The sequence below is a fragment of the Schistocerca nitens genome, chromosome 12 (assembly GCF_023898315.1).
Source record: "Schistocerca nitens isolate TAMUIC-IGC-003100 chromosome 12, iqSchNite1.1, whole genome shotgun sequence".
In the NCBI taxonomy this organism is placed as follows: Eukaryota; Metazoa; Arthropoda; class Insecta; order Orthoptera; family Acrididae; genus Schistocerca; species Schistocerca nitens.
The window spans coordinates 90,480,615-90,488,960 of record NC_064625.1 but is presented as its reverse complement, the minus strand read 5'-3'; the positions used below and the strand labels follow the sequence as shown (position 1 = coordinate 90,488,960).

The 8,346-nt window shown below is 39.2% G+C and overlaps 2 non-coding genes across 2 annotated transcripts; one reads left to right on the top strand and one right to left on the bottom strand.

Annotated features, from left to right (window-relative positions):
* Positions 1–5,259: 5,259 nt before the first annotated feature.
* Trnak-uuu (transfer RNA lysine (anticodon UUU)) lies at positions 5,260–5,333 on the bottom strand. Its single transcript has one exon. It is a non-coding gene; the product is annotated as a tRNA-Lys (tRNA).
* Positions 5,334–5,655: 322 nt separating this feature from the next.
* On the top strand, positions 5,656–5,730 carry Trnat-ugu (transfer RNA threonine (anticodon UGU)). The gene has a single exon. It is a non-coding gene; the product is annotated as a tRNA-Thr (tRNA).
* The last annotated feature ends 2,616 nt before the right edge of the window (positions 5,731–8,346 follow it).

The following is an 8,346-nucleotide window of genomic DNA, read 5'->3' as shown; positions in this document are numbered from 1 at the left end:
TACACTTTTGCGCCGTACATGCCCCTTCATGTTTCTACTTCACTATCACATTGGAAACAGTGGACCTAGGGATGTTTAGGAGTGTGAAAATCTCATGTACAGACATATGACACAAGTGTCACCCAATCATCTGACCACGTTTAATGTCTGTGAGTTCCACGGAGTACCCCATTCTGCTCTCTCATGATGTCTAATGACTACTGAGTTCACTGATATGGAGTACCTGGCAGTGGATGGCAGCACAATGCATCTAACACAAAAAATGTATGTTTTGGGGGGTGTCCACATACTTTTTATTACAATTGTTTTGCTAAACATTTATTCTCAGCAGCTGTGTGAACATCTATACCTTTTTGCACCCTGTTTGCCAAGTAAGACTGGAGTGATTTGTTTGCTGTTCCTCTTATACCTAGAGCTTCTAGCTTTTTCAGTAGTATTTTATGATAAACGGTATTTGAAGCCTTGGACAAGTCTAAGAATATGCATATAACACAGTCATCCCCCTTAAGATCTTGCAGGACCACTTTCATGAACCTTGAAAAGCCCCATATTGTGCTTTTCCTATTTTGGAAACTAAAATGTGCTTCATTAAAATGGTTGTATTTATTCATCTAACTCATTGTCTCTCTTACATGATCAATTCTATTATTTTTGAGAATGAAGACTGTAGCAAAACTGGCCTGTAGTTTTCAATACTTTCTGCATTACCTTTTCTCAGTAAGGGCACAACTAATGTGTGATTCAGCTGCTCTGTAAAAATGCCTACACTAAAGGACTCATTTATTATGTTTGTTAATGGGGCTTGTATTCCATCTATGCATGCCTCCAGAACAACAACAGAACTTCATCTATGTCTGCTGACTTCTTAGTTTTTAATTGTTGTGCTGGCTTCCTGACTTCAAGTTCTGTTGAGGGAAACAGCATATCATGCTTGCTGTTTAAGTCATTGCTAGGGCTAGAGGATTTTCCTGCAGCTTCTCCACAATCCCAGAGAAATAATCATTTACAAAATTTACTAATCCATGAGGACTTTCTATTATTCATTCATCTTTGACTTGTATGTTATTATACTTGAGTCTGCCTTTTCCAATTTCTTGTTTTAGAACACCCCACACTACTTTGATTTTACCTTCTGCACTGTATATTATTTTGTCATTGAAGGATTTTGTTTCACAGCAAACAATACTTTCCTGTATATCTTTTTCTGCTGTAATAGTAATACAAGAACTATGTTTCAGTGTAGTGCTTTTGTAAAAAATTGAGGGATTTAAATGTCTGGGAGGACTTTCTAATACCTGCAGTTATCCATCTATTTTCTTTGTGTCTACATTGATTTCTATATACAGTTCATCCTGGTCTTGACTTGCCAATGCCCTAGAGAAAGTTAGGTCACATCAAAAGGAACAATTGATTGGAAGTCTCTGGAAATGAAGAGTAAATAAACATCATTTGGGTGATGATATGTGTGTGTGAAATATACGGAAGATACAAATACCTCAGGCACAATGACAAATGCATTCACAGCAGTAAAGAATATGACCATGTATACATAAACATACATGGCTCTCATGCAAGGCAGTGTCACAGCTCCTTACACTCTGATAGTTGATGCATAAATAGTGTAGATGTAGCTACATGGGCTAGGAAGTTAGTTACCACAGAATGAAGTAGAAGGTGCTGCACATCATGATGTAGCAAGAATAGTAAATGATTAAAGTTGATCATGTAAGATGTTTCTCAGGGCAAATGTAAACTGTGACCATAATTTATTAGTTACGAACTGCAGATTAAAACTTAACTAATTCCAAAAGGGTAGTTAACTAAGGAGATTGAGCCTGGTAAACTGAAGGGACCGGAGGTGATTGAGAGTTTCACAAGAGGCATTAGGCAATGTTGGACTGAAAAAAGGGAAGGGATATGACAGAAGGGTAGCTTTGAGAGATCAAATAGTGAAGACAGCAGAGGATCACGTAAGTAAAAAGAAAAGACCTAGCAGAAATTCTTGGATAATACTGGAGATATTGAATTCAATTGATAAAAGGAGAAAATATAAAAATGCAGTGAATGAAGTAAGTGAACTGGGATACACTAGTTTAAAAAATGAGATTGATTGCAAATGCAAAATGGCTAAGGCAGGGGTGGCTAGAGGACAAATGCAAGGCTGTAGAAACATGCATGACTAGATGCCACCTATAAGACAGGTATAGAATCCTTTGGAGATGAGAAAGGCAGCTGCATGAATATAAAGAGCTCAGATGGCCAACTAGTACTAAGCATAGAACAACAAGCTGAACAGCAGAAGGAATATATAGAGGGCCTATATGGGGGAAACAAACTTGAGGGTGATATTATAGAAATAGAAGAGGAAAAAGGTGAAGACGAGATGGGAAGTATAATACTGCATGAAGAACTTAACAGAGCACTGGTAGACCTAAGTGGAAACAAGGCCTCTAGAGCAGGAAACAATACCTCAGAATTATTGAAATGACTGGGGGAGCTAGCCATGACAAAACTGTTCCACCTGGTGTGCAAGATGTATGATACAGGAGAAATATATTCAGACTTAGAGAAGAATGTAGCAATTCCAATTTGTAAAAGGCCACACTGGAGTCTTTACATCTGATCTTATTGCATTCCTGCTAATAACTATGTTTGTACATGATTGCTTGACGCTTCATACAATTTTTTTTAAATACAGATGTTAAAACTATTAAAATGAGACTGAAAGAAATGTCCAATAGACCGATGTAGCTGTATTTGTTCAGGCCACTTATAAACCCACACAACCAGTTTTGGAACTTTTGAGTTGCATCTTCTGGTGCAAATATAAATGCTCTGTCATAGGTTACAGAATGTCACAGAGTAACAATTGGCATGGCTAGGTAAAGTTTGCAGCCTTCTTAATTGACAAAAAAAAAAAAACATTGTCAAAAGATGACTGTCAGTGATGAAAGTCACCATGCAACTGGTGTGCAGCAATATAAAGAACATTTGCCCACCCTGGTCAGCGAGCTGTTGGTTGCAGGCCACTGAGATGACAGACTGCAGTCTCACCTCTGGCGAGGCATGGAGAAGCCGACTGGTGCACTATTCAAACTGTTTCACACATGCTGCATTACTGGCAGTGAAGGAATAGTAACAGGTTGCTACACACTAACCGTGCCATTTCATTAATTTGATACCAACTCTGTCAGGCTTTAGATATCCACTGCCAGACTGATTTGGAGGTCATTGTATTGTTCACCTGTGGTCAAGATCTTATGTGAGATCGGGAGGACGACGGTTCAATCCCACGTCCGGCCATCCTGATTTAGGTTTTCCTTGATTTCCCTAAATCCCTCCAGGCAAATGCCGGGATGGTTCCTTTGAAAGGGCATGGCTGGCTTCCTTCCCCGTCCTTCCTTAATCCGATGAGACTGATGACCTCGCTGTCTGGTCTCCTTCCCCTAAGAATCCAACCCCCCCTCTTATGTGAGAACTCAGACTGATCATGTTGCTTCAGGTGTTAATAAACATAAAAAACAGTTAAAGTAATTTAAACACTGTGTTGCAGCCATTATTTGAGAATCTATCAAAAAACCATATTGCAACAATACGACAAACTTCCACAGATGAGATGCTGACTGCAATTTGTGATTCAGAGGTTAGTACACTTACAATTTCCGAAGGAGACTGGTATGAATACTATCAACTCATCAGTTTAACAAATCATGGTTGCTAAATATTGACACAAGTTATTTACAGAAGAATGGAAAACCTCATAGAAGCTGACCTCATGGAAGATCAGCTAGGATTCCTGAGAAATGTAGTAACACATGAGGCAACACTGACCCTGCAAATTATTTTGGAAGATAGTTTGAAGAAAGACAAGCCTACATTTGCAGCATTCATAGATTCAGAGAAAGCTTTCCACAATACTGACACAGTGATACAGCAAGGAGTGATACAGGATTATGGCCTATTCCCAACATTATTTAATTTTTACAATGCACAAGCAGTGAAGAAAACCAAGAGGTCTGGAAAGGGAATAATATTCTGCAAGAATAAATAAAAAATTTGCAGCTTTCTGATGACATTGTAAATCTGTCTGAGAAGGCAAAAGACTTGCAAGAGCAGCTAAATTGAATGGATAGTACCTTGAAAAGTGATTATAAGATGAATGTCAACAAAAGTAAAAGGCGATGAAATGTAGTTGAATTAAATCAGGAGATGCTGAGCAAATTAGATTTGGAAAAGAAGTGCTGAAAGTACTTACATACATGTCTGAAACAAGATACACTGTTGATAATCCACAGCCACACAAAATATTTCAAAATTAATTCACTGACTATGAATTCCTTAGCATCAGCTGCATTTATATGGATTTACTACATAATTTTACATATGAAAATTTCTGCTGAACTGGGACTTGAACCCAGGAGCCCACTTATTGTGAACAGTCACCTCAACCATTTCGGCTATCAGTGCACATCCTCAAGGCTGACCTGAACTCCCCAATGTCACACTGTTTCTCTTTGTATCATAGTCTAGTGAGTGTGCACAGAAGTGGTTGAAGTGATCACTTGAAACAAGCAGGAAATCTGGGTCCGAGTCCCAATAGGCACAAATTTTGGTATGTCATTATTGGGCAGCAAACCCATACCTAATGCAATTGATTCTAAGGAATTCACAGTCAGCAAATTAATTTGGAAATACTAATAGTAGTAGATGAGTTTTGGTGTTTTGGCAGCAAAATAACTGATGATGGTCAAAATAGAGACGATATAAAATGCAAATTGGCTTTGTCAAGAAAAGCATTTCTAAAAATAAGAGTTTGTTAACATCAAATATAAATTGAAATGTTAGGAAGTATTTTCTGAAGGTATAAATGGCAGGCTTTCATGGCTGATACTGTCCGCCCCAATAGCTGAGTGGTCAGTGTGGTGGACTGCAGTCCTATGGGCCCGGGTTCAATTCCCGGCTTGGTTGGGGATTTTCTCCACTCAGGAACCGGGTGTGGTGCTGTCTTCATCATCATTTCATCCCCATCCAGGGCACAGGTCACCCAATGTGGCGTCGAATGCAATAAGACCTGCACCAAGGCGACCGGACCTGTCCCGCAAGGGGCCTCCCGGTCAATGATGCCAAATGCTCATTTCATAGCTGATACTTGCATAATTTCTGATTTTTGTCCAAGGTAAAGGTGAAACCACAATGAAATGAACAACCTTAGCTGCTTACAGGCGTTGACATACGTCAACGGGAACAGATGAAAATGTGTGCCCCGACCGGGACTTGAACCCGGGATCTCCTGCTTAAATGGCAGATGCTCTATCCATCTGAGCCACCGAGGACACAGAGGATAGTGTGACTGCAGGGATTTTATCTCTGGCACGCCTCCCACGAAACCCACATTCTCAACGTATTGTCCCGCACTACATTCGTAGTGCCCCTGCCCATTATACTCATTACTCGTGGCGCGTTGCCGATTCCCGTAAGAGTTCGGGCACTGTTTGTGCATTCGCACAGAAGAAGAAGATGGTCAAGTGGCCGGTGAGCCTCAACTATATATATATACTAAGATGGTATCTGCTCTTTCGGACATGTCCAAAAGAGAATGTGGGTTTCGCGGGAGGTGTGCCAGAGATAAATCCCTGCAGACGCGCTATCCTCTGTGCCCTCGGTGGCTCAGATGGATAGAGCATCTGCCATGTAAGCAGGAGATCCCGGGTTCGAGTCCCGGTCGGGGCACACATTTTCATCTGTCCCAGTGGACGTATGTCAACGCCTGTAAGCAGCTAAGGTTGTTGATTTCATTGTAATTTCATTCTAACGAGCTGCTTGGTCACTGATGGAATCTGTTCTTTCGGACATGTCTGAAAGAACAGATACCATCTTAGTATATATTTAAAGGTGAACCCTCATGTTGGTTTCAGTATGTTGATGATATTTCGATTATACAGACTCATGGGGAAAAAGAACTTTTAGAATTTCTAAATTTTCTGAACAATATTAATTCAAATATAAAGTTCATTGTTGAAAAAGAGAAAAACGGTGAAAGTTAATTTTTGGATGCACAATTAATTAGAAAACTCAACAGAACTTTAGAGCCATAGTTTACAGAAAGTCCACTCACATGGATACATACCTCAGAGAAATTCCAATTACCAACCCAAGGAAAAAAAAGAGAGGTGGTGGACCAAGCTAAAAGAGCTCATGAACAATAGCACTCGAATGACAGGCTTGATCATTTAAGAACTGTCTTCAGAAGACAAGGATACACTGATGAAGAAAAAAATGTGGCACTATATTCTACAAGATCTGGAGCTTCTCATGAAAAAGAATCAACTGTTGCACAACCATACATATTGTAAAAATGTGTTTGTGTGTTTTTTCCACATCTTCCCCTAAACCACTGGACTGATTTCAACCAAACCTTGTATACATATAGCTTAATGCCAGATGACAGTCTCAATGGGGTAAGAACCAACTACCTATCAAAGGGGGGGTGTGCGTGTGAAAGAGAAGCATATCCCACGATGCATGAATTCCCAGACTTTATTCATCCAGTATTTGAGAATAAAACCACTTAGTGAGGTGCAACACATAATTTTAAGCTTTTGTGTAATTTTCTCTTGCTGATGACCCCCTACAAAATGGTGAAAGGAAAACTGTTTATTGCTTACTACTTTTCCACTGTAAAAGTACTGCATGAGACATGATGTTACAATTTACTACTTCATTAATTCTAACTGTATTCACAACACATTTTACAGACAGTATGTACATATACCACTCAATGTAAGTGCAAAATTATATCACTGTATGGCACATACTTCAGGAGATGTGATGTCATAAACAACAGATGTGGGGAAACTGCTGCATCATGTATGACATTTAAATTTATTACTTCTTTGTTACTAACTCTACTCAGAGTAAATTTCATAAACAGTATACATATATGCTGCTGAATGTCTCTACAATATTATATCATTATACAGCATGTAGTTTAGGAGACATGACATCATAAACATCAAGCACAAAGCTAGATGCTGTGTGGTATGCATGTGGGTGCATGGCTATAAGTAAATACCTGGGCAATTCTGGGTTTCTCTAGTAGTAGGAACTGTGAAAAAAAAAAGCATTAACATGCTCCTTGTGGAATGCAAGAGCACCTGTCACCTGGGCAACATGCATAAATTGGCAGTAGCAGATCATGCACTGAGACCTACCATATTTGTTTCTCTGAATCTATTATTTTATCAAGATCCAGTCATTAATATGCTAGGTGCACATATATGTCATAGAAATTCTACAGCACAAAAAACCTTAACAGAAAGAAGAAGGATTGAAATTCAACAAATTATGGGCCTTAGTGCTAAATAAAGCTAACAGTGCCAACACCCAATAGAAGTTCTGTAACTCAGTCTTATGCAGTGGTCTGCTGACACTGTGAACCAACTGGTGCTTTGATGCATACAAACAATTTGGTGTACTGAGTTTGTTTGAGATTGCACTGCTTTCTGAATCATTACAGCCTCTGATAAGGTCTCCAGCTTTGGAAGATGAAATGTTAGACACAGAAATATGGGTTGGAACATGGTGTAATGCCTATGAAACCTTTCCTGAAGGTATTTGTCTGGAGTGTAGCCTTACATAGAAATAAAAGATGAACAATGCCCACTGCAGCCAGAAAGAGAATGGAAGCTTTTTAAATGTGGTGCTACAGAAGAATGATGATGATCTCCTCTGTAGGAACCAACAGTGATTCTGACAACAAACAACAGCATGGAACACAGCTCACTCTGTTCATCCACAGGATGCACCTAGATAACCTTGGAAGGGCTATGAGGCTTTTCGTGGATGATGCTGTAGTATACAAAGGAGTCACGACACTATAAAATCGCAGCAAAATGCATGAAGACCTGTAGAGAATTGATGCTTTGTGCAGGGAGTGACAACTGAGCCTCAACATGAACAAATGTAACCTGTTGTGGATACATAGTCAGTCAGACCCTTTATTGTATTACTAGACAGTTGAAAAAAATCACTGGAAACAGATACTTCCGTAACATATCTGTGAGCATATATATGAACTGATTTGAAGTGGAACAACAACATGAAGTTAATAAATTGTAAGGCAGATGTTAAGACTATGATTCATTGGAAGAATCCTAACAAAACACTTATTTGACCAATACTTGAACATTACTCATCAGTATGGGCTCCATATCAGATATGATTGACAGAGGAAATAGAAAATATCCAAAAAAAAAAGGAGCACATTTCATGACAGATTTATTTAGTGTGCATTAAAATGTCACAGAAATAATCTACTGACTCCAGTGGCAGATGCTGCAAGAGAGG